This window comes from Macaca thibetana, chromosome 5 (assembly GCF_024542745.1).
Source record: "Macaca thibetana thibetana isolate TM-01 chromosome 5, ASM2454274v1, whole genome shotgun sequence".
NCBI classification, from domain to species: Eukaryota; Metazoa; Chordata; class Mammalia; order Primates; family Cercopithecidae; genus Macaca; species Macaca thibetana.
In genome coordinates, this window is record NC_065582.1 from 121,224,357 (window position 1) to 121,252,059 (window position 27,703).

Below are 27,703 nucleotides of genomic sequence, written 5' to 3' on the forward strand. Positions count from 1 at the left end.
TAGAAATCAATAAAAGAAAGAATATGGGAACATGTACAACTATATAAAATTAACTGTGCTCATAAACAACCATTGAGTATATAGATAAATTATTTTAAAATATATGAGAAAAATAAAAATGGAAAGACAATATAACAAAACCTAGAAGATATAGAAAAAATAAGTTCTAAAACAACAAATATATACTAATAAATGTCTTCATTAAAAATGCAGAAATATCTTAAATAAACAACCTATACCACCTCAAGAAATGTGAAAACAGAAACTAAACTAAAAAATAGTAGATCAGGAATATAACAAAGATTATAGTGGAAATAGATAAAACAGATTTTTAAAATTTTTAAAAATCAACAAGACAAATTTGGATTATTGAATACATAAAATTGAAAAATCTTCAGCTACATTAACTACAAAAAGTGATGACTCAAATAAATAAAATGAGAGATGAAAAGATACATAACTGATACACAGAAATACAAAGGATTATAAGATACTATTATAAACAAGTTCATGCCAACAAGTAAAAAAATCTAAAGGATATAGAAAAATTTTTGGACACACACCACCAGCCAGGATTGAATTTAAAAGAAATAGAAACATGAACAAGGAAATAATGAGTAAAAAGGCTGAAGCAGTAATAAGAACTCACATCAAAACCAAAAACTAAAAACCATAAACCAATGGCATGGGCAAATACTTCATGACTAAAGTATCAAAAGCAACTGCAAAAAAAGCCAGAATAGACAAATAGGATCTGATTAAACTGAAGAGATTCTGCACAGCAAAATAAACTATCAGAGTGAACAGGAGACCTGCAGACAGGGAGAAAATTTTTGCAATCTATCCATGTGACAAAGGGCTAATATCAAGAATCTACAAAGAACTTAAACAAATTTACAATACAAAAGAAAAAAAACCATCAAAAACTGGGTAAAGGATATGAACAGACACTTCTCAAAAGAAGACAGGTATGCAGCCAACAAACATATGAAAAAAAGCTCCTCATCATTATCATTAGAGAAATGCAAATCAAAACCACAATGGGATACCGCAAAACCACAAAGAGATATCACAATGAGAATGTGATATAATTCTATCACAGTAGTTAGGATTGCAATCATTAAAAGTCAGGAAACAACTGGTGCTGGAGAGGATGTGGAGAAATAGGAATGCTTTTACACAGTTGGTTTGAGTGCAAATTAGTTCAACCATTGTAGAAGACAGTGTGGCAATTCCTCAAGGATCTGGAACTAGAAATACCATTTGATCCAGCAATCCTACTACTGGGCATCTACCCAAATGATTAAAAATAATGTACTATAAAGACACATGCACAAATATGTTTATTGCAGCACTAGTTGCAATAGCAAGGACTTAGAACCAACACAAATGCCCCTCAATGATAGACTGGATAAAGAAAATGTGGCAATATACATCATGGAACACTATACAGCTATAAGAAATAATGAGTTGGTGTTGTTTGTAGGAACATAGACCAAGTTGGAAACCATCATTGTCAGCAAACTAACACAGAAACAGAAAACAAAACACTTCATGTTCTCACTGCTAAGTGCAAGTTGAACAATGAGAACACATGGACACATGGAGGGGTACATAGCACACTGGGGCCTGTCGTGGTAGGTGGCAAGTGGAGGGAGAGCGTTAAGACAAATACCTAATTCATGTGGGGCTTAAAATCTAGGTGACTGGTTGATGGGTGTAGCAAACCACCATGGGACATGTATACCTATGTATCAAACCTGCATGATCTGCACATATATCCCAGAACTAAAAGTATAATTAAAATATTAATCAATTTTTATCAAATGTTTTTTCTAAAACACTAAAGTAAATGCTTTAAAAATAATTTTTCAAGAGTGTGATTACCTTGATACTAAAACCAGAAAGAAGGAGCCAGATAGAGAGACAGAGAGAGAGGTAGGAAAAATTTATAGACCAATAATCCAGATGAACATAGATGCAAAAATGCTCAACAACTGCTAGCCAACCAAATTCAAGAGCACATCAAAGAGATTATACACAATGATGAACTGGGATTTATACCAGGGATGCAGAGAAGGTTAAGCATATGCAAACCAGTAAATGTGATACATTATATCAAGAGAATTAAGAAAAAACATATAATTTTATCAGTAGATGCACAAAGGATTTGATAAAATTTACATTTCTTCATGAAGAAAACGTTAAACTTTCAACAAATAAAGTATATTAGAAAACACTTCAAACTTATTAAGGCCATATATGAGAAATGCACAGGTAACATCACACTAGAAAAAGAAAGTTGGAAAGCTTTGTCTCTAAGATCTGGAACAAGACAAATATGTCCACGTTGACCACTCTTATTCAATAAAACATTAGAGTTTCTAGCCACAGCAATTAGCCAACAGAAAGAAATAACGGGCATCCATTGGAAAGGAGAAACTCGAATTATCCTTCTCTGCATATGACATGATTTTATACATAGAAAATCCAAAGACTCCACCAGAAGCTCTTAAAATTGATCAACACATCTGGTAAAGGCAGAGGTTACTAAATCATCATCCAAAAAATCAGTTGTGTTTCTGTATTCCAATATCTAAATGAAAAAAAAAAAAAAAGAGTGAAAAAAAGAAATCACATTTAGAAAGCTACCAAAATGAAGTATGTAGGAATAGAATTAGCCATGAAGATATAAGATCGTTACAATAAAAGTGATAAAACATTGATGAAAGAAATGAAAGAAAACACGTCTATGGTTACAAAGTGTTGAACTCTTAAAGTCATCATGAGAATTGGAATCAAGTTCTTCCAAACTCCTGTTAATGTTCATATGCTGACCTGTTCCTATGAATCACAAATGTTTTAGTTTCTAATATGATAAATTATTTACAGAAGGTTTACAATTTACCTGTTCACATTAATCACAGAAATCACAACCTAAGACAACAATAGCATTACAAATTGTATTTCTTAAATGATAAAATTTGAAAGTAACTTTACACCGTTATTAGTAGGCTGCAGAATAGATGTAATGTTGGTGGGCATGAAAACAACATTAATATCTTTGTACATTTTCTTCAGAGCTTTTGGGGGTCCATGTGCATTGTAATTAAACAGTAATATTTTGAAATAAATTTTATCTTCTGAGGAGTAGATCTGAACAATCAGCTTAAAATATTCAGTGAGTCATGCTTTAAACAGATGTGCTGTCATCTAGGCATTGTTTTTCTGTTTATAGTACACAGGCAGAGCGGATTCTCAAGGGCTCTCAATGCATAATTCTCAAAGACTCTAGTACTTTCAAAATAATAAATGAACATTGCCTTCAACTTAAATTCACTAGCTGAATTAGCCACTAACAAAAAAGTCAGCCTGTCTTTTAACACTTTAAAGCCAGGCATTGACTTCCCATCTTTAGCTATTAAAGTCTCAGATGACATATTTTTTCAATAAAGGACTGTTTTGTCAACATTCAAATTCTGTTGTTTAGTGTAATCACCACCATAAATGATCTTAGCTAGGTTGCCTAGATAATTTTCTTCAGCTTCTACATTGGCACTTGCTACTTTATTTGTACTTCTTTGTTATAGAGATAGATTTTTTTTTTTTTTTTTTTTTTTTTTTTTTTCTCAGCCTCATGAGCCAATGTCTGCTAGCGTTCCAAATTTTTCTCTGTGGCTTCCTCATCTATTTCAGCCTTCAAAGATTAAAAAGAGGTAGGATCTTGCACTGGATTAGGGCTAGATTTAAGTTATGATTGTGGCTGGTTTGATATATTCAGATTAAAACGTCTTCACATCAGTGATAATGCAGTTTTACTTTTTTTTTTTTTTTTTTTTTTTTTACCTTTTGGGCATTCACTGGAGTAAAACTTCTAATTTCCTTCATGAAAATTGTTTTATCTTTTCGTTTTTTTTCTTTTTTTCTTTTTTTTGTAATACATAACTTGGCCATTTGATCCAAGAGGCCTAGCTTTAAGTGTTTCCAAGCTTTTAGCATGTATTCCTCATGTTTCTTAATTATTTCTAGCTCTTGATTTAAAGTGAAAAATGTGGTACTCTCCCTTCTACTTAGAGATCTTTGTAAGTTTATTAACTGGTTTAATTTCAATGTTGCTGTGTCTCAGGAAATAGACCTGAGAGGTGCGAGAGAGACAAGGAAACAACTGATGTGTGGGGCACTCAGTAGACACCCATTTATTAAGTTGGACATCTTGATAGGAAGAATCAATATAGTGAAAATGGCCATACTGCCCAAGGAAATTTATAGATTCAATGCCATCCCCATGAAGCTACCATTGACTTTCTTGACAGAATAGGAAAAAACTGCTTTAAAGTACATATGGAACCAAAAAAGACCCCGCATTGCCAAGACAATCCTAAGCCAAAAGAACACAGCTGGAAGCATTATGCTACCCCACTTCAAACTATATTACAAGGCTACAGTAACTGAAACAGCATGGTACTGGTATCAAAACAGATATAAAGACCAATGGAACAGAACAGAGCCCTCAGAAATGATACCACACATCTACAGCTATCTGATCTTTGACAAACCTGACAAAAACAAGAAACGGGGAAAGGATTTCCTATTTAGTACACAATGCTGGGAAAATTGTCTAGAAATAAATAGAAAGGTGAAACTGGATCCTTTCCTGGCTCCTTATATGAAAATTAATACAAGATGGATTAGAGACTTAAATGTTAGACCTAAAACCATAAAAAAACTCTAGAAGAAAGATAGGTAATATCATTCAGGACACAGGCATGGGCAAGGATTTCATGTTTAAAACACCAAAAGCAATGGCAACAAAGGCCAAAAAACAAATGGGATCTAATTAAACTAAAGAGCTTCTGCACAGCAAAAGAAGCTACCATCAGAGTGAACAGGCAGCCTACAGAATGGGAGAAGATTTTTGCAATCTACTCATCTGACAAAGGGCTAATATCCAGAACCTATAAAGAACTCAAACAAATTTACAAGATAAAAACAAACAACCCCATCAAAATGTGGGCAAAGGATATGAACAGACATTTCTCAAAAGAAGACATTCATACAGCCAATGGACACATGAAAAAATATTCATCATCACTGACCATCAGAGAAATGCAAATCAAAACCACAATGAGATACCATCTCACATCAGTTAGAATGGCAATCATTAAAAAGTCAAAAAACAACAGGTGCTGGAGAGGATGTGGAGAAATGGGAACACTTTTACACTGTTGGTGGGACCGTAAACTAGTTCAACCATTGTGGAAAACAGTGTGATGATTCCTCAAAAATCTAGAACTAGAAATACCATTTTACTCAGCCATCCCATCACTAGGTATATGCCCAAAGAATGATAAATCATGCTGCTATAAAGACACATGCACACATATGTTTATTGCGGCACTATTCACAATAGCAAAAACTTGGAATCAACCCAAATTTCCATCAGTGACAGACTGGATTAAGAAAATGTGGCACATATACACCATGGAATATAATGCAGCCATAAAAAAGGATGTGTTTGTGTCCTTTGTAGGGACATAGAGGCAGCTGGAAACCATCATTCTCAGCAAACTATTGCAAGAACAGAAAAATAAACACTGCATGTTCTCTGCATCAGTCTCCCAAGTAGCTGGGATTACAGGCATGTGCTACCACGCCTGGGTAATTTTTGTATTTTTAGTAGGAACGGGGTTTTACCATGTTGTCCACCCTGGTCCCAAACTCCTCACCTCAGGTGATCCAACCGTCTCGTCATCCCAAAGGGCTGGGATTACAGGTGTGAACCACCACACCTGGCTGACAAAATTTTTGAGAGAGGGAGAAAGGCTCTGATATTTCATATTTCCCAATATTTTTTGTTTTACTGTTAATGTTGTTGTGCTTCGATACAACAAATGCCTCAGAGACTCAGGGTCATTTACTTAGCAAAACCTATTTCAGAGGAAGGATTAGAGTTAACAGTTGGAGAATGATTTGCTTTGCATAAATAGGCAAGGAGACAACAGATTTTCTGGAAGTAATTGATAACGAGAATGACATTTCACAGGGAAAGAATGCAAAAAAAAAGTGCTGAGATTAATAAATATCTTAGAAGAAAGTTAAATATTTAAAATTATTTGACAATAAATATTATTACCAATTTATATACAAAATTCAGACATGCTAGGATTAGAGTATGGCTGTATACTTCAGAGGATAATAGGTAAATATAGTAAACCAAGAAAGACTAGTCACAATATGCTATGTTGTGAAAAATGAATATGACCATATTTTTGAAGTCTGAGAGATTTAACAGTGTTTTTTTCTTTTGGGATTAGCTCCTCCATGTGCTTTAATTAATTAAGAATCAACTTGTATTACTATCATCCTTGCTAGAGCTTCCTGACCAGCAGTTTCACTTCTGTTTGAATGCAGCAAAAGGGTGCAACTTCCTGTTGTCCCAGGAAACACACAGATGGCATGGCACACAACCTCACCCATTCTGCTGCTGTTAGCCAGATGGGCAATGCTTGCTAGAGCTTCCAGCCAAGTGGCCTCCTTTTTGTGTGAACTCAGCTGGAGGGCTCAGCTTCCTATTGTCCCAGGAAACACCTGAATAGCAGAGGATGTTCCACCTGAACCTGTCACTGGTAACCAGTAAAGTAATACCTGATAGAGCTTCCAGCCCAGGAATCTTGCTTTGTGTGATTTCAGGTAAAGTGTGCAGCCCCCTGTTACCCCAGGAAACACTCGTATGGCAGGATGTGTGACATTCCACCCACCACTGCCACTTGTCACTAGGTGTTGCAGACTCCTATTGCCCTGGTAACACACCGACAGCATGGAAAATAACTTCACTTGTCCCCACCTTCCAAAACCAGATGGGCCATATCTGCAAGAGCTTCCAACCCACGTAGCATTCCCACTTTCATCTGAACTTCAGGAAGTGCAAAGACAGCAGATTAGGGCTGACAGGTCAAAGTTATGGTTTTGTGTGCCATCTATGGCCCCTTCCTGAGTAGGACACATGGCCACAACATTTAACAAAAGATACACAGTCATGGAGAAAGTAATCAGAAGGGGCTCCTCTAAGACCCAGGAGTGGACTAGAATCAAAGATAGTCAACTGAATTCATCTTATTTCATAATTAAACCCCTAAGAGTATCTAGAAAGGAGAAAGAAAAAACAAGTTCTGAAATTGAGGCAGTAATTTATAGCCTACCAACCAAAAAAAGTCCAGGACCAGATGGATTCACAGCTGAATTCTACCAGAGGTACAAAAAGGAGATAGTATCACTCCTGAAGCTATTCCAAACATAGAAAAAAAAAAAAAAAAAAAAAAAAAAAAAAAAAAAAAAGGAATCCTCCCTAACTCCTTTTATGAGGCTAGCATCATCCTGACACCAAAACCTGGCAGAACCACAACAACAACAAAAAAAAAGGAAATTTCAGGTGATTATCCCTGATCAAGATTGATGTGAAAATCCTAAATGAAATACTGGCAACACAGCAGCACATCAAAAAGCTTATCCACCATAATCAAGTCAGCTTCATACTTTGAATGCCAGGCTGGTTCAACTTATGAAAATCAAAAAACATAATCCATGACATAAACAGAACCAATAATAATAATAATAAAACATGATTATCGCAATAGATGCAGAAAAGGCCATTGACAAAATTCAACACCACTTCATGCTAAAAACTCTCAATAAACTAGGTAGTGATGGAACATATCTCAAAATAATAAGAGCTACTTATGACAAACTCACAGCCCATATCATATTTAATGGGCAAAAGCTGGAAACATTCCCTTTGAACATCGGTGCAAAACAAGGATGCCTTCTCTCACCACTTCTATTCAACATAGTATTAGAAGTTCTGGACAGGGAAATCAGGCAAGATAAAGAAATAAAGGATATTGAAATAGGAAAAGAGGAAGTCAAATTGTCTCTGCAGATGACATGATTATATGTTAAGAAAACCCCACTGTCTCAGCCCCAAATCTCCTTAAGCTGATAGGCAACTTCTGCAAAGTCTCAAGATACAAAGTAAATGTGCAAAAATCACAAGCTTTCCTATACACCAATAATAATAATAATGATATAACAACCAGAGAGCCAAATCAAGAGTGAACTCCCATTCACAATTGATACAAACAGAATAAAATACCTATGAATACAACTTGCAAAGGGTGTGAACGACCTCTTCAAGGAGAAATACAAACCACTGCTTAAGAAGATAAGACAGGACACAAATAAACGGAAAAGCATTCCATGCTCATGGATAGGAAGAATCTTTATCATAAAAATGGCCCTACTGCCCAAAGTAGTTTATAAATTCAATGCTATTGCCATCAAGCTATCATTGATTGTCTTCTCAGACTTGGAAAAAAGAAAAACTACTTTAAACTTCATATGGAACCCCCCAAAAAGATCCTGCAGAACCAAGACAAGCCTAAGCAAAAGGAACAAAGCTGGAGGCATCATGCTGCCTGACTTCAAACCATATTACAATTGTACAGTAATCAAAACAGCATGGTACTGGTACCAAAACAGGTATATAGAACAATGGAACAGAACAGAAGCCTCATAAGTAACAGCACACGTATACAACCATCTAATCTTTGACAAACCTGAAAAAAACAAGCAATGGAGAAAACATTCCCTAATTAATAAAAGGCGCTGGAAAAACTGGCTAGCCATATGCAGAAAACTGAAACTGGAATCCTTCTTTATACCTTATACAAAATTAACTCAAGATGGACTAAAGACTTAAATACAAGACCTAAAATCATAAAAATCCTAGAAGAAAGCCTAGGCAATACTATTTAGGACATAGGCATGGGAAAGGCTTCATGACTAAAACACCAAAAGCAATAGCAACAAAAGCCAAAATAGACACGTGGGATCTAATTAAACTAAAGAGCTTCTGCACAGCAAAAGAAACTATCATTAGAGTGAACAGGCAACCTACAGAATGGGAAAAATTTTTGTAGTCTATCCATCTGACAAAGGGCTAATATCAGAATCTACAAAGAACTTAAACACATTTACCAGGAAAAAAGAACAAAAACAAAAACAAACAAGCAAACAAAAATCCTATCAAAAAATGAGTGAAGGATATGAACAGACACATCTCAAAAGAAGACATTTATATAGCCAACAAATATATGACACAAAGCTCATTATCACTTGTCATTAGAGAAATGTAAATCAAACCACAATGAAATACCATCTCACGCCAGTTAGAATACTGATCATTAAAAAGTCATGAAACAACTGATGCTGAAGAGGATGTGGAGAAATAGGAATGCTTTTACACGTTGGTGGGAGTGTAAATTTATTCAACCATTGTTGAAGACAGTCTGGTGATTCCTCAAGGATCTAGAACTAGAAATACCATTTGACCCAGCAATCCCATTACTGGACATATACCCAAAGGATTATACATCATTCTATAAGACACATGCATACATATGTTTATTGTGGCACTGCTCACAAGAGCAAAGACTTGGATCCAACCCAAATGTCCATCAATGGTAGACTGGATAAAGAAAATGTTGCACATATATACTATAGAATACTATGCACACATAAAAAAAGATGAGCACAGGTCCTTTGCAAGGACATGGATGAAGCTGGAACCATCATTCTCAGCAAACTATCAGAAGAACAGAGAACCTAACATTGCATCTTCTCACTCATAAGTGGGAGTTGAACAATGAGAACACATTTACACAGGGAGGGAAACATCACACAATGGTGCCTGTCACGAGGTGAGGGGCTAGGGGAGGAATAGCATTAGGAGAAATACCTAATATAGGTGGCAGGTTGATGGGTGCAGCAAACAACCATGGCACATATATACCTATGTAGCAATCCTGCACGTTTTGCACATATATCCCAGAACATAAAGTATAATAAACATAATGCAATAAAGAAATATCCTTGCAGTTATTTATCACTTTATAACAAACTACCCTCAATTGTGGGTATTTTGAAAAACAGAAAGCATTTTATTACAACTCCCATAGCATGAGTGTTGGGTAGCCTCAGTCAGGTGGTTCATACATAGTATTTCTCAGGCCATTACTTTCATATGGTGGCTGGGGAGGTAATCATCTGAAGGTCATTCATTCACATATTTGGTAATTGATGTCAAAAGACTCAAATTCCTGTGAGAATGAATAATCATGACTTCTTAGTCTCTTCTTTGCATCTCTCCTTGAAATTGTCCTTTATCATCAGGACTTTGTGTGTGACACTGGGCTCCAAAGTGTATACAGGCAGAAAAAGAGAAAGAGGGAGAAGGAGAAAGAAAGAGGGAAAAAGGTGTAAGTAGAAGACAGAGACAGACAGACAGAGACAGAGAGATGAAGATAATGTAGTGCCTTTTCTAACATAGTCTTCGAAATTATGCTGTCACTTTCACTATAATTTATTTGCTAAGCAAGTCACAAGCCTTGCCACATTTCAAGAGGAGGGACCACAGTTTAATAAGAATGTCAAAGTATTTGCAGTGATGTCTCAAAATTCCACAAATTTAAGCTATTGATTTGGTCAACAGAAGCCTCTAAGAAACTATGAAATTCATTACATATGGACATTAAAAACACAATAAAATCATAAAAAATGTGTGAATTTATATTTTTACAACTACTGAATCATTCATTAAGCATTTTAAAATATTTACTCATACATTTTTATATATGAAATAGGTGCCCTAAAAACTAGATTCTAATAAATTAAATGACATAGTATACTGAGGTGATCATAAGTGACTCAACTTTTCCAAATTATTCTGCTCCAGACACATATAGATGCATTAAAAAATGATGTCAAAAGACAAATATAGCCTAGTATAAAATGAAGGAAGAATGCCCACCAATTGTTAAAATTGAAGGGAAGTCTATGAATAGATGCTTGTGAAAACTATGAAAAAGTGACTTTTGGGAGGAAACCAAATGAGACATAGTACCTTGAAGTAGGGAACAAAAATGTACAGAGTGAAGTTACTTTTGTTAAAAAAACAAAATAAAATATGTGTGTAACTAGAGATCTCCCTAGACTGCAACGGAGGCAATTTTAAATATTGTGAAGGGATTCTCTTACAATAGAGAATATGAGGAATGTTGCAGAAATCAACACATGTTGAAGATTTCCTCAAGCAAACCGTATGAGGAAATAACCAGTGATACACAGTTGGAAGATTTTCAACCAAGGATTGTAGATAGAGGACATAATCAGAATGAGGCTTTGATTTTAATTTATATATATATATTTTAAGATAAGGTGTTATTCCGTCGTCCAGGCTGAATGAAATGCAGTGGTGTGTTCAGGGCTCCCTGCAGCCTCAACCTACCAAGCTCAAGCGACTCTCTCACTCCGCTGTCCAGGCTGGAGTGCAGTGGTGTGATCACAGCTCACTTCAGCCTCAACCTCTGAAGCTCAAGTGATGCTTTCACCTCAGTCCCCCAAGTGGCTGGGACCACAGATGCATGACACCGCACCCAACTAGTATTTTAATTTTTTTGTAGTGATTAGCTCTCATTAGGTTATCCAGGCTGATCTCAAACTCTTGGGGTCAATCGTCCTATTTCAACATCTCACAGTGTTGGGATTACAGATGTGAACCACCATGCCTGGACAAAGTGAGATTTTTAAATAAGCATGATTCAAATGTTCACAGATGCAAGCATCACTAATATAAAACAAGAATCGGATGAGGTGAGAAGGATGAATAAAAAAAAAAATCAGATGTTTCTGAAATCAGAAATGGGCTCCCTAATTATATACAAAATGATGGTTGAGTACATGAAATAAAATGAAATCAAATGCATGACTGGTAGAGCCCCCAAGAGGAATCACCCAATGCTCTAGAAATTGTCAGTAAACAGATTAAAACCTAAAAGCATTGCTTGTTAACACCTTACATTAGAAATTTCCTGATTACCTGTTTTTTTCTAAAACTCTCTTGTTTCTAGTTGTTTTCTTGGTCTTAACTACTTATTATATGCTTTGTTCAAACATTTATAACCTGATTCAATATGTTTGTCTCAAGTTGTATTTCATTCTGTCTTAACTCTTGCAACCTGCATGTCCTCATTATGATGGATTAATCCAACAGCAAAGTTCACCTTATCTGACTGAGGATTATTCATTAATTTTTACTTGTTTATCTGACCTTTATCAATCTTGTTTTAGACAATCACTCTGAGCCACTGTCATGATGAGTCAGGATTCTAGAACTCTTATGAAGAACAAATTCATCCTTAAATAAAGTCTCTATACCAAAGACGAATCTAGAGAAAAATGTCGCTTGAAAAAAATCAGTGCAGTACATGAATGAAATTCTCACTGGATCATAAACCCAAAAAGTGATTAATCAAGCTAATAATTGGGAACTTGCAATGAAATCAATGAGACATCTTGATATGCTTTGATTGGTTATGGTTAATATCCTTTATAGTTAAAGCACCAAATATCTGGCTACTCCAGTGTTGATTTGTTGGGAGTACGAATAGAGTGGTGATAGGCTAAGGGTATGCATGGGTCCAGCATGACAAAACTTCCTCTAACCAAATCTGAGCTAGCTACTACTGAAATAAAAAATCCAACCTGCTAGTACGTCAATTCTTATTATACATTTGGACATTAGGGAAGTGACCACCAGGGGAGTGGTGAACTCAGTGGGCCAACTCTAAGTCATCTTTCTCAGAACCTCTACATGCCCCCACTTTCAAAAATGTATTTTAAAAAGAAAGCCATGCCTCTTACTCATCCAAATTTTTCCAAGATTCAGTGTCAGAAGGAACACAACTTTTAGAATCATAGCGAAGAAAAAATTAGAAAATTTATGCTTTATGAGTTTTCAAATCATTATCCCCTGGGTGCAAATATAACTTTTTGATACTGAATCTGGATCCTGTAAACATTCCTCCTTTGCCAGCTAGTTGAATGTTAAGCTTCATTAATAGAGAACACTGGAGTGGTTGTGAGGTGTTAGATGCTGGAAGACACATCCCTCTTAAGACCGTACTCTTTACTGTTATTCAGTAATTTTTATAATTATTATTGGGTTTTAGGAATTTGTATGTTAAAGAATATATTTAAGACTACTAAAGAATATACTTAAAAAATATAAGAAGGAAACTTCTAATTAGCACATTTGTTTTATCTTTTAAGAAACATTGCCTTCTGCATAGATATTAATTCAGAAAACTACATAAACCATTTGTCCTTGACACAAACAGATTCATCTTCATATGTTGCTTTCATCATTAAATTCACAATTATGTTATTTTTGTCTTCAACTTCTGTGGTGCTTCATATTCCAGTCTTTAAGCAGCATATTCAAAATTTTATAGAAAAAGATGATAACAAGGATGAAGCATGTTATTTCTATTCAATGATTCCAGGTGATTAGAGTTTCTGTGTTTAAATTATGTTAATTCCTGAGATATTTAAAAGCTTTTAGAATCAATCTCAAAGAAACTGACACATGCACAATATGGAAATTTTTGGAATTTCATATACCATGTGATTTTATGAGTCTCATGTAAACCTTCATATTCACATACTTTCCTAACTATATGTGCACATAGTATTTTATGTGAAAAGATTTCTCAATATGAAAACAAATGAAAGTATTCTTTGATAACTCATGAATAGACATAGATTTTTGTATCTGGCTATATGGTCTATGAATTGCAAAGAAGATCTCTTTTGGCAAGGTCCTTGATGCATTTTCAGAAGTTGTTTCATTAAGAAAATATAAATAGACTAAACTTTAGTTTGTGTAGTACATGTTGAGTTACATTATTTCCCCAGACTAATATTTATCTATAAAGTTTCCCATTTTATAAAGAAGACATTTCTATAAAAAGCACTAATACATTACACTTTTTTTTCTTGTACTTTGCTATTTTTTTTCTTTCTAGTGGCATGACTATATGTTCAAAGTGTAGTAAAGTAAAATATTTAGTGTATATTTCTTTTCTAGACATTATAATAATTCATTTTATTACCAATTATTGCTACAACATTTTCTCCTAGAGAAGAGTACTATAAAAGTCTATTTCATGTGTCAGAAAAAATCATCATGCTTCTCTTTCTTTCAACTGTTTTAGACACAACTCTTGTCAGACAGAAGAACTGCTCTTAAGTTGGTTCCCTTCTTCTCTGTTATTTTCTCTTAAAACCTTGTTCTAAGTCAAAGGCTGTAATGAGCAACAGTTGAATGAAAGTATTGGAGAGCTTTTTGCCATTAACTACATTTTCCCCAGCATAGACTTTAAAAATTGTTGTACATGATATTTGGCTCCTTATTCCACCTACAATTTAGTTTTAAATATGTTATGAGAAGACAATAAGTAAAATAATTATATACATTTCTGGTTTGTGTATCCTCATTATTCCAGGCATTAATGTAGGTGGAGATATCATACTTGACAAGGTAAGGACAAGAAATGTGAGATATTATTGTAGGAGAGAAATCATGTAACATTATAATCTAGAGGGACTGGACTAAACCTGCTGGACCATATCGATAATTCCTGACTAAAGGGAGCTAGCCTTTTCTTTTCTTTTATGTATTACTACCCAATTGCAAATTGTCATTACTAAAGCAAAAATAGTAACTCAAGTAAGTCAAAGTCTCATGTGCAAAATATCTTCAGTCTTTCTAACCAAACATTTTTACCAGGTTGCATAGTTTTACATAGGAAACCAGTTATGACTATCTAGAGTTCTGAAATAAAGAAAATTTTTGTAAGAAAATATTTTGCATTTCTTGAAGGATATGAATTGGAAACACCCATTTAACACAAAGTACTTGCCTAAACACCATGCTAAGAGAGTTGGCTAAGTTTAGTCCAGCTTATATGTGCTCTATGTCATGGATTTCTCCTGAAAGGTGACCCTAGTCTTCATGCTGAGGCTTTGCTCAATAAAATGTGATCCTGCCAAATGGCAAAATTACCCTGTCTAACTCATCTTGTCTAATAATCAATCATTTACACTTAATATTTATGTAATTTTCTGTTTCCATATAGCCAACTAATCTCTTTTTGGTTTCCTTATTTTTATTTCCTCATATTCCCATTTTATTCACAAACAGATTTTCTTTAAAAGTCTCAGTTAACCTTTGTCTTAGTTGTGGTTGAATTCAGTTCATATTGCAGTCTCTATCCCCTACTTCAGTAGTCAAAATAAAATTTGTCTTGCAATTTTAGGATGTTGCTCAGTGTTTCTTTTTTTTTTTTTCTGACATGCACACATATATTCCATACAATTGTATTTATTTATATAGAAGAGGGTTCTTTACCTATGTAATAAACATGCATATCCTGCACATGTATTTCTGAACTTGAAATAAAAGTTAAAATAAAACAATAAAAATATAATATATAAATATATTTATTTTATGTTATATGAATGCATAATACATGAATTTATTATATATTATATAAATATATACATAAAAGAAGAGATTTCTTAAAATGCAAAACATATCTAGTCTTTCTGGCCTTCTCAAGGAAACAGACTGAGTTTCTAGTGAATCTCATTTTACTTTCAGTTTAAAAATATACATAGATAAACATTAAAAGTGAATTACTACAGGTTTTCTGAAACTAAAATTATACATAATGTTTAACAAAGATTAAAAATTTCAAACAAATCTAGAAGGCACAGATTTTGTAAAATGCAGTAAAGAATTTAGTCCATACCTTGCTATATACTGGCAGCATTAAATGGCATGATGATTTTCTATATCATGTATGCCTGCCTTAGATCTCAAACAGATCTACTCTCTTTTGTTTCTTTCTTACCTTAACAAACAATTGATAATCAAGAACATATTATGACAAAGAGAGTAACAATAGCCATGCAGGCCAGCACATCCATAGAGCAGTACTGCAACCAGGTGAGGTTGTGGGTAGGTGGCAGTAGGTACTTGGTTCCATTGTGGTGCATGACAAATTCAATCCAGAAGAGTTTTTGGTCCAAGGGCTTCAGAGACTGATCATAATAAATGATTGATAACTACATCACATTCTTTTTACAGCTAATGGAAAATCAAAGAGACATCAACTTATATAATGAACCAGAAAAGACAAATATGTGAAATTTTTGTGTAGATGTTAAAAATGAGTGCCACATAAAAGTGGATGAAAAATAAAATATTTTATTTCATGGTGGTTATAGAGATTTTGGTTTATGGGCTAGAATTTGTTTCATGCATAAGATTTCAAGATGTAAAGAGATAATTTAAGACAGAACAAGTATTTTTAGCCTAGAAATTGAAATCAGATGAGTCCAAAGGGTTAAAAAAATCATTTGAGAGCACAGAAATTGAATTAGCCAGTACAAAAAAAAAAAAAAAAAAAAATTAATGGTCCTGGTGTATAAGTTTCAAAATAATATCAAAGTCCAGAGATAGCAGACAAATCTGACGAGGTCAGGTACATGTCAGGGCAAAGCTCATAAGAAGTTGGCACTGACCAAGAGTTGGAATTAACATTACATCAGTGGATTCATGGTTAAAAGTATGAAAGTGGATGGCCTTAGTTTGAATCCTAACCTGATATCTAATGGTCCTTTTTAAAAAAATGTATCTGTTCCAAGTTTTTTTAATTGTTAATTTGAATGAAGAAGAATTGTGTCTTTCTTGCCTGATTATTGTGAGTTGTCATGTAATGATTCTCAGAATAATTGGTAGAATTATTCTCATCATAAAGTGATTGTCAGTAAATGATCACTGTCATTACTATATTTCTTGTATTGGTATTTTAGAATCTAAGTGGCTTTCAATATTTTACTTTGAGATGTTGCAGTTCCATTTGTTTCTAGTGTTGAAAAATTATGGACTAATAGACAAAGAATAAGGATGCATGTAAGTATATCGCCTACTAAATCAAAAGCAAAAAGTGCTAAAGCATGGCACCGTAGCAATAGCAATGGAGGTAACTTCTCTCCTTGTTACTTAAAAAATCACATGGTGGAATGGTGTTTTTCAGAAGAGGGCACTAATTCTGATATATTTTTTCATACAATTGGGTTTCATAATACAAAGAACCAATACAATGTGTGTCGCACACATGCAGTATGTATCAACTAATTAAAAATTGTCATTTTTCAATACCAGAGCTATGTTTATTAAAAATTATTGCTATTACTAATATAATAGTAATAGCATAACTGAAATTATGTATGTGCTGAAATAATTTTTCAACCACATATTTCTGGTTTCATGCATTTTGGCTATTAAACAGAAATATTCCGGCCGGGCGCGGTGGCTCAAGCCTGTAATCCCAGCACTTTGGGAGGCCGAGACGGGCGGATCACAAGGTCAGGAGATCGAGACCATCCTGGCTAACACGGTGAAACCCCGTCTCTACTAAAAAATACAAAAACCTAGCCGGGCGAGGTGGCGGGCGTCTGTAGTCCCAGCTACTCGGGAGGCTGAGGCAGGAGAATGGCGTGAACCCGGGAGGCGGAGCTTGCAGTGAGCTGAGATCCGTCCACTGCACTCCAGTCTGGGCGACAAAGCGAGACTCTGTCTCAACAACAACAACAACAAATAAATAAATAAATAAATAAATAAATAAATAAACAGAAATATTCCAACATACCTCCTTCAATCAATTATTTTTTGATTTTATAATTCTTCCAAATAAGCAAATCCACCACCATTGTAAGAACAAAGAAATGGCTACATTTATACTAATATCTCCTCTTTTCAATAATTTTTAAAAGGCAAATATGAAAGCTCTAACTGTTTACAAATTATCAATGATGGGATCAAAATGTAGTGTGAAAATTTGTAAAACATTGAATATGATGGTAATTAGAGATTGATTATGTCATGATGATTACTGAAAATCAATCATCTTAGGAATGCTTTAAAAACAAAATAAATGTATAACTAAGAGGAGACCATGAATATGTTTATTTGTTTTATTATGGTAACTTTTTAAATATGTATTTGTATTCCATAATATCATTTTATATACCTTCAATATACACAAAAAATATTTAAAATTGAACATTTGATGAATTCTCATGCTGAAAGACAACATAAGCGTGCTGAAAATTAGTCAGTACTGTAATAATATTTACAATTTTCTGCTTCAACTTTGTCTTCAATCTTCCTTGTAATTCTTCTGTTACCATCTTTAGCAATTCCTCTTATTTCACTTTTTGGCTATTTTAGAACTTATGCATTATCCTAAAACCTCTGACAAGTGTTTTCACTAAATCAAACAAACAAAAAAACATATTGTGATACAATGATATATTGATCATGGCCTTTTAAGTGTTGCAAAAAAATATATGTATTCAGCACTGTGTTCATGTTCAGAATCACTGCAGCTCCCTTGGCCTTCATGTGAGAAAGTATGAATAGATGCTATGAGCTTAAAAAATTTACATTCATGTAGGGTCATTAATGACTGGTTTTAATGCATAGAGAAAATGTGTAATTTACATTGTTTTTGAGTCCAATCTAACAGCTTCCCCCTTAGCTTTCATTTGAGCAAAGTTATCAGGTTGATCAGCAATAAAGGAAGGCCCACTGTAGGGATTCCATGGTAGATTCTCTTATACATTCCATTGGATCCATCATGAGTTATAAATGCTTTAGTTTGAGGATGACCTGAGAGTAGATGACTTTTTGAAAAAGTATGCATTATAAGTCTTAGAACTAAAATGTGCAATGCACAATATGAGTCAATAAAACAAGCATTGTTCTCTAGATCACAAATTATTGTAACAGTAAAACTACGTTAAAATAGGTTTTCAGATCACAGAGGAAGAAGCACCAAGTCCTCTGGGGCGGTAATTAAAGGCTACACATTAAGACATGGTATGTGACTTGAGACTTGAAGAATTAATACAAGATTGTCACATGGACAAATAGAGAACACTGTGGATAAAGATAATTGTGTATCACCCATTTCTCATTACCACCCTCCCCCAAAAAAGAAGCAGCATGCATGCCAGAACTTGTTCTCTTAGAGAAATGATGCAGTCACTGAGTATGATAGGACACAGTATCCAGTGCAGCAGGGAGAGGGGTGGTGGTGGTGCTTGGATAGAGGAAGGACAGGCCACACTCCATCATGAAATGTGTTACCACCACTCCATGATAAAGATAGGGATTTACTATCATAGAAAATGAAGCAACAGGTAATGAAAGAAGAGCTGTCATTTTTCTGTTGCATTTGCGACATCTATACATTAGGAGAAAGAGTAGGTGTGATGATTGAATTAGGAGACAGACAACGCAGAAAATTATTGAAAAACAATTTTGTGAAAGGTAACTACACCTGAAATAAAGACAGTTTGTTTCTGGCCATAAAGAATGTGACTGTGCATAATAAAATGTCAGCCCCTTTTAGTTTATTATATTTTTCCTAGGACTGGAAGATACATGTAAAGTAATTAGATTTTATTTTTGACTTTTTAAATGATAAATGTTGAATCAATTATTATTTCAACAGTGTGTTTTCTGTTGAACCATTTTCATCCTCACATGTTGTTACTCAAGTTTTCAATATTTGATCCTCAGAGTCTTACTGAGAAGGTGATTCTGGAATACCCACTATATTGTTGAATATTGGTACTAAGATATCTCATTTCCTGTCATCAAATTTCCATAAAACTGTATAGATAAGGGAGCCTAATGTTGAGGACACGTGGACACATAGAGGGCAACAACACACACTGAGGCCTTTCAGAGGGTGGAGGGTGGAATGAGGGAGAGGAGCAGAAAAAATCACTAATGAGTACTAGGCTTAATGCCTGCGTGATGAAATAATCTGTCAAACAAACTCCCATGACACAAGTTTACATATGTAACAAACTGGAACATGTGCCCCTGAACTGAAAAGTTTTAAAAATGAATGTACTTTGTTTTATGAGTAAAATTCAAATTATAGCATGTCTGTTAGAATTCTAAACAGATTGAGATCACCTAGTCAAATGCCTTCCATATGGCTAATAAGGAAATGAGGACAAGTGAAGTAACGAGAATTATTAGAAGACTGAAGTAAATAGAACAACTATATTATCTCGACTAATTTTTATATTGTCAAGCTAAATGCAATCATGAGGTTTCATATATAATGGCCTAGAGAATTGTGATAATAAATTAAAACTGCAAATATTTAAGTAATTGTTAGGCAGACATAATCCTAGTATAAATAAGAGTAAAAAGTTACTACTAATGTTCTACACCTATTTTATTAATGTATTTACTACATACACATTCATCTTACAAATTTAATGTTAATCTTTTCATTTATAAAAAATGAAATGGGAGGGAGTTTATTTATATTCACTTGTTCCATAAATTAGAGTCTTATATTTGATAATTTACTAAAAAAGCAAATCTATGTCATCATCTAAGTATGAGAGATCCATTAATCTACTTAGAAAGTACATATAATTTGTTTCTGATTTCAAATTAGTAAGCGCTTCTTCCAAGAAAAAAATTGTAAGTGATATTTTTCACATATATCGACAATGTTATCACATTTATTACCACTGCAAATTATTTAAATGTAAAAACATTGATTGGTAGTTTATAAATAATAGGGCTGTTAAAAAACTTCCAAAATTCTGATGATGCTAAATTTTGTTCTGCTGACTGTTAACTCTTTGATGGTATACTCTAAAGCATTGACAGATTCTGTCTACCTTTAGGGCAGGATTTGATCCCCCTCTTTTTATTACATCAGATATTGGCCAAGTCCAGTCGACCAAGGCAGTTTGGTTTTTCTGTTTCTCCAAATCTACATGACTAAGTTGGTACCTAGACTCAGGGTGGATGAGTTTGAGCTCCCTTTCTCTGAATAGCCCTCTGGACAATACACTGAATAGACCTATTTCAAAATTGGGTAAGTAAAGAGGCCCAGATTACATGGAAAGCCGAAACTCTATGATGCGTTTCAATTTTTTTTTCATACCTACTTATTGTTATTGTGCTAGTGAAGTAACACATAAAGTATAACTCCTTTCTGATAACATTTGTAGTATGTACAGCGCACTTAGGAATCCTATAAGCTATAGAATTGAATGGCAGAGCGTGAAGTTATAGAATTGAATGGCAGAGCAGAATTTGGTGATAATCGTTACCTGCCTCCACTATCACGATAATACCAAAATGCCACACTGCACCTCCTAATTATGTATTTTTTTCTAATCACAGTGTTAATGGCAAAGCATTATTAATCAACAACACTCTTTGTGCTATTTTACCATCTGTCATGTACATTGCTCTTAAATTGATATCTTTTTGTGGGAATCAGGAGGACCAGAGAGAGACCTTGGGATGTATACAAGAGGATATCTTTATTGAGTGCACTCAGTCACACTCAGCGGACTTAACGTCCAATGATTGGGACCCCAACCAAGACACCACTTGACTTTTATACACACTTTTCAAAAGGGGTGGGCTAACTTGATGCAGGCTTACAGTGGAGCAAAAGCAGGGATACAGAGGGAGGACAATTGATCAAATTGTGACAGCTCATAAGTCAGGATTACCCATGACTGTTGCAGTGCAAACTAGATGTCTGTTATCTAGGTTTTGCTCAAAACAGCCTTGCACTGGTTTACCTTCTAATCTTCAATATGGTGCCCAGACAGCTGTAGTTCAGGCCTGCTCAGGCTTGTCATGACCTTCACTGTACTTTTTAGACAAAACAGAATACTTGAAGTTGCTAGTTACAAAGAACAAAAATCTATAAACTCATACCATAAAACAGAGGAAAATTTGTTATTTTCTCCCTATGTTGAAGGAGCTCTGGGAGAGTCTCTGGACCACATTTTTTTGGTGTGTGTCCTGGTTTTTTATAGTATTACCAAGACTTTCCCTGGGTCTGGACTTCACCCATGCTGCCTCTGGGACAAGTTAGTCTAATACAGGAAAGCTCATTTCTCTTTTTAATTTATTTCTTCTTTCTTTCTTTCTTTCTTTCTTTCTTTCTTTCTTTCTTTCTTTCTTTCTTTCTTTCTTTCTTTTCTTTCTTTCTTTCTTTCTTTCTTTTCTTTTCTTTCTTTCTTTCTTTCTTTCTTTCTTTCTTTCTTTCTTTCTTTCTTTCTTTCTTTCTTTCTTTCTTTCTTTCTTTCTTTCTTTCTTTCTTTCTTCCTCTTTCTTTCTTTCTTTCTTTCTTTCTTTCTTTCTTTCTTTCTTTCTTTCTTTCTTTCTTTCTTTCTTTCTTTCTTTCTTTCTTATTTTTCACCTCATCTCCCCCTTTGATGCCTCCTGTAATGGAATTTAATAGAAGGCATCACTATCATATGGTTCCTCATTACAAGTCAGTTCTTCTCTGTTTAGTACAGGTTGATACTGGGGTACAGCCGTCAGTTGAGTGGAAGTGGTTCTGTTAACTATGGATTCTATGGTTGATTGGATGCTTCTGACGAGGAGGGGTAAAAGGCAAGGGAGTATCAGGCAACGTTTTAATACAGCCAACACCACCCCTAATGTTTTAAAACCACCAAAGAATGAAAACCAACCTTCTAAGAGGGAATCTGGAGACCATCCGAGTTCCAGGTCTGAACTGGGACATGAGCTCTCTTCCACATCCTTGCAGTTATTTCTATGATGACTTTCCTGTTATCATTAATTTCTAGGCAGCAATTCATCAGGCTCAACTTTTCACATACTCCTTCTTTCTGGGCTAGGAGGCAGTCTGAAGCCAGTCTATTCTAATAGATGGTGTTCCTTATTTCTGTGGTGTGCTGGGCCAGCAATTCTAATGTATTTGCTCTCTCATTAGTGATGATTTCAAGTACTGCCTGCAATCTTATGATGCAATTAAGCATGTTAATAGCGGTACAGTACACCCTGACCTATCTTGTGTCCAGGTACCTATAGTATGTATAGTACAATAAAGTCTTAATTACTGTGTTTCTTATCCATGGAGTGTGCATGGAGTGAGGGCATCCTAATATGGGTCCTCCTCCTTCTAGCACAGATATGGGGATCAGCATGAACAAAGCAAACAGTAGCATTCTTACGGCCTGCATGGGCAGTAAAGGCATGTAGGTGGTTGGTTAAAGCAATAGCACAAGAGCAATATAATGAATAATACAAAGAAGATTAGTGGGCCTAAGATTTCTGGCCACATTGACTCTTTTGATGATGATTCTTCAAGCTTTGGCCATGCATAGACTAGTCAACTCTTGTTGTGACTAGAGCAGGGCTTGCTGTTTTCTCAAGCTTCCACCGTGCATAGACTGGTCATCTTCCAGAGTGACCAGAGCAGGGCTATTGTCGTCTCCACTGGCACCGTGGTCTCATTGCAGGATCAGCCAGGTCGGATGGTCTGGGTCCTGCTGGCTTGTCCACTGGTCCTGGGCCGATGGTTTCAGCTGACTGTGGTGGATCCAAGGCACGACACCTGCAACTTTAACAACAGTAGGAGTGGACAAGATCACAGTATGGGGCCCATCCCATAAGGGGCACAGAGTAGTTGGATTCTATTTCTTAACCTAAACAAAGTCTTCAGGTTTGAAAGGGTGCACTGGGTCTGCCAGACTTAATAGGCATTCTTTCCTGTGCCCAAAATAGACTTTTTTTCATGGCCATACCTAAAGCCTGCATTTGCCTCCTTAAAGTTAGTTTTTGTAGCTCATGGAGATTATCTTTAATCTGACTTATGATTGGGGGTGGCCGGCCGAACAAAATCTCACAGGGCAAATACCCAGTGTGGTTTGTTTTGTGGGGGTGCACCTGACTCGGAGAAGGACCATGGGCAAGACCTGGTCCCACCTCAGATGAGTTTTCTGACAAAATTTCTTCAGCAGCTGCTTAAGTGTCTGATTCATGCCATCCATCCTTCCTGAGCTCTGAGGCTGGCAGGCTGTGTGCAACTTCCATTTTATTTCTGATAGTCGAGTGAATCCTGAACTATTTCAGCCACAAATGCTGGTCCATTATCTGACCCCAAAGTTAGGGGCAGTTCAAATCTGGGAATAACGTCTCTTAACAACACCTTTGTCACCTCTCATGCCTTCTCTGTCTGGGTGGGGAAGGCCTTGAGCCATCCTGAAAAGGTATAGACAAGCACCAAAATGTACCGATATCCCCCTGCTTGGGGCAATTCGGTGAAGTCCATAAGCAGGTTTTCCCAGGGCATGGCTCCTGTTTCCTGAATTCCCGGGAGCTGAGTGGGCCCTTTTTGGGAGTTGTTGTGAGCGCAAGTTAAACACTGTTTAGAAATGGCTCAAGTAATAGTGGTGAGTCATAGCACATAGAAATGATGCCTAAGCTTGTCTCCAGCGCCGTTTTTCTCCTGTGAGTTCCTTGGTGAAACTGTTTTACAAATCTGGGGGCCAACATTTCAGGTATGGCTAGGCTCTCATTGAAGAATTTCCACCATCGTCCTTCAAAGTCATTCCCATTTTCCTGGGCAAACCAAGCCCTTTCATTTGGAAGGTAGGTTGGGGGTCCCTGGAAGGGGAATCTTGGGAGGAGAGGGCATAGTAAAGGTTTCTTCTTTAGAAGGTAGAGTCGCCATTGCAGCTTGCTTTGCCCCTTTGCCTGCTTTTCTGTGCCCTTTAGCCTCCAATGTTCCTGCCTTTTGCCTACATTGCATTACTGCTACCTGTTTGGGGGTCCATACCACATCTAAGAGCCATAGAATTTCTTCATTGTACTTTATTTCTTTACCTCCAGGAATTAAGAGTCCTTTTTCTTTGTAAGTAGCCCCATGAACATGCAAAGTGGCTAAAGCATATTTAAAGTCTGTGTAAATATTTGCTGCTATGAGACCTTTCAGCTGTGCTCTCTGAGAGGAAGTTCCTGTAGACAAAGACTGTGCCTCTACTACTGAGTCCAAAGTCACCACTGCATACCTGTGTGGCAGACCCCTCTGGTATGAAGCTGCTCCCATCAGTAACATATTCAATGTCCAGGTCTCCGAGGGGCCCATCTGTCAAATCTCTCTGGCTTGAGAACCCTTCATCTACCACATCCACTTAGCAATGAAGGGGGCTTCGTGACATTGATTCAATGGGGAGCAAGGTAGCTAGGTTTAGGGTATTCACAGTCTCTAAATGTATGCAGGGATTTTCACAAGGGAGCCCTTTTTATTGAGTTATTCTCGGATTTGGTAACCAATGGTGTCCCCTTTGGTCGGTCAATGTTATAACTGAAAGTGGTACCTGGATTGTCAGTTGCTGTCCTAAAGTCAGTTTATTAGCTTCCTGTGCCAGCAAAGCAGTGATAGCTAGTGCCTTAAAACAAGAACGTCATCCAAGTGCCACAGAATTCTATTGCCTGGCTAAGTGTGCCACCGGGTGATGTCATGACCCTATGGCTTGAGTTAGAACTCTTATGGCCATTCCCTTTTGCTCATGGACATATAAAAAGAAAGGCTTAGTTAGATCTGGCAGTTCTAAAGCTGGGGCCTGAGTCAAGGCTTCTTTGATTTCCTTAAAGGCCTTCTCCTGGTCGGCCTTCCAGAGGAAGGGCTCCTTTTCCCCTCTTTTTGGCTTCATATAGTGGCTTAACCACGAGCAAGAAATTTGGGATCCAGATGCGGCAGAACCCTGCTGCCCGTAGGAACTCTCTTGTCACTGGGTGATTGGAGTAGAAAGCACATAAATAGCCTGCTTCCATTTGCTACTGAGCCATCTTTTCCTTTGGCTTATATAGAAGCCTAAACACTTTATATCCTCCCTTCCATAGTAGGTGCAGAAGGTCTTGGTTCCCTTGGAAGCAGTCCTCTCGGGTTGGGACTATTAGAAGATCATCAATATACTGGAACAAGATACAGTCACTATTCGGTGAGGTGTATGCTTTAAGGTCTGAGGCCAGTGCCTCTTCAAAGATTGCAGGAGAGTTTTTAAATCCTTGTGGGAGTCTTGTCCAAGTGTACTATGATTCACCGCATTGAAAAGCAGAAATCGTCTGATTGGTGCAAGCCAGAGACAGAAAAATGTGTCCTTTAAATCTAGGACTGTAAACAAAGTGGCCCTTGCTGGAATATGTCCCATTAAAGTAGACGGGTTTGGCACCACTGGGTGGATGGTCACTGTGGCCTGATTTTCCACACACAAATTCTGTACTGGTCTATATTCACCAGACGGCTTACACTCTGGCAAGAGAGGGGTTTTCCTTGGTGACTGGCATTTGACTATGATTCCATGCTTATGAAGCCGCTCTAAATGTTTGCGGACACCCCGTAGGATCTTGGTGACTATCGGGTCCTGTCGGACCAGAACCAGAGTTGCTCCCGGTTTTAACTCTACCATCACTGGTGCCTGATTTACAGCCAGTCCAGGTGGGATACTTTTGCCCAAACTCTGGGAATTTTAGTAAGCAACCCATGCATTTCATTTACTGCTGGTTCCAGAGTCTTATTTGCATATAGTCTCCATTCTTCAGCTTATGGAACAGTAGGAGTTCACATCATAGCCTCTGGGCGAGGTAGGTTTAAAGTTACATTCCCTTTTGGCCAAAATATAGTCTGTGCCTGCAGTTTCTGAAGTGGGTCTCTTCCCAGCAAAGGAACTGAAAAATTTGGGAGGTATAGGAATTCATGTTGGACTTCTCATCTTCCTATAACACACCTCTTTGACTGACAGGCAGGCCTCTTTTCAGAGACTCCAGTGGCTCCTACAATAGTTGCACAGTTCTTGGATAGTGGCCCTATAGGTTGGGTCACTACTGAGTGTTTAACTCTGGTGTCTACCGTAAAGTCCATTAGGTGGCCTCTCTCTTCTAATCTGACTATGGGCTCCTCTGGGCCCAAAGTGAAGCAGCCTGGTCTGTCCTAGTCCTCCTATCCTTCATTCCCCGCCAGTCTGATCAGATCACTGTTTGGTTTCTCCTGGGTGTGGCAGCCCCCAACTGGTAGCTTTACTATACCATGGCCCTGACCCTTCTCCTTGATATTATCCTCTGGACACTCATCCTTCCAGTGTCCTTGTCTTTTGCACCGTGCACACTGATCTCTTTCTAGCCTCAGTTGACTCTCAAATCCCTGTCCACACTGGCCTCTTCCCCGCCCACGTCCGTGCCTACATCACGACCCCTTGCCACGCCAGCTTCCCTCCCTGTGAGGGCTGCTGCCAGCAAATCAGCCTTTTTCTTAAGCCTTCAATGAGCCTCCCGATCTCGGTTAATGTACAACTTGTGGCCACTTCAGTAAGCTGAGTAGCATTCACGTCTGCACAACCTTCCATTTTCTGCAGTTTTCGCCTGATATCCCCCTGGGCCTGCAATACAAATGCCCTGTTCACCATGCGCTGGCCTCACTAAGTCTTTTATAAAACTGACTGGGGCTTTCATCTGCCCCCTGAAGCGCCTCTGAGATTTTCCCTAAATTGATTGCCTTTCTCCTGCCTTCCCTTAAACTTTGCAGGGGTTCTTCTTGGTATCTGGGCAGCTGCTGTAGTTGGGCTGCCTCATTTCCATCCTATGGGGGTCCCCTTGTTTCCCAGAGACGCATTCGCATAGCCCGAACAGGACCTGACTGGAGACAGCTTGCTTGATTTTCCTAGCATTTCACCTTAACTTCCTGGAGCGAGCGCTCAGATTTTTCCATCTCAGCAGAGACTGGGGGCGTGTATCCTTTTGAGCTTGACTCCTCAGAGTCAGTAACTCTGGGTAAAGGGTGGTAGATTGGAACATATGGAGGAGGGGTCTCTTTTCCCTCCAGTGGTTCTTGCAATACCGTTTTTTCCTGAGGCTTCCTTTCTGTCTCTG

General features: G+C 36.8%; 1 protein-coding gene and 1 pseudogene across 3 annotated transcripts in view; both read right to left on the minus strand.

Moving 5' to 3' along the window:
- Positions 1-27,703, minus strand: part of LOC126955127 (UDP-glucuronosyltransferase 2B33) — a 329,416-nt gene that overhangs the window by 258,785 nt on the left and 42,928 nt on the right. The gene's annotated exons all lie outside the window — the stretch shown is intronic.
- Positions 15,829-27,703, minus strand: part of LOC126955018 (UDP-glucuronosyltransferase 2B4-like) — a 33,839-nt pseudogene continuing 21,964 nt past the window's right edge.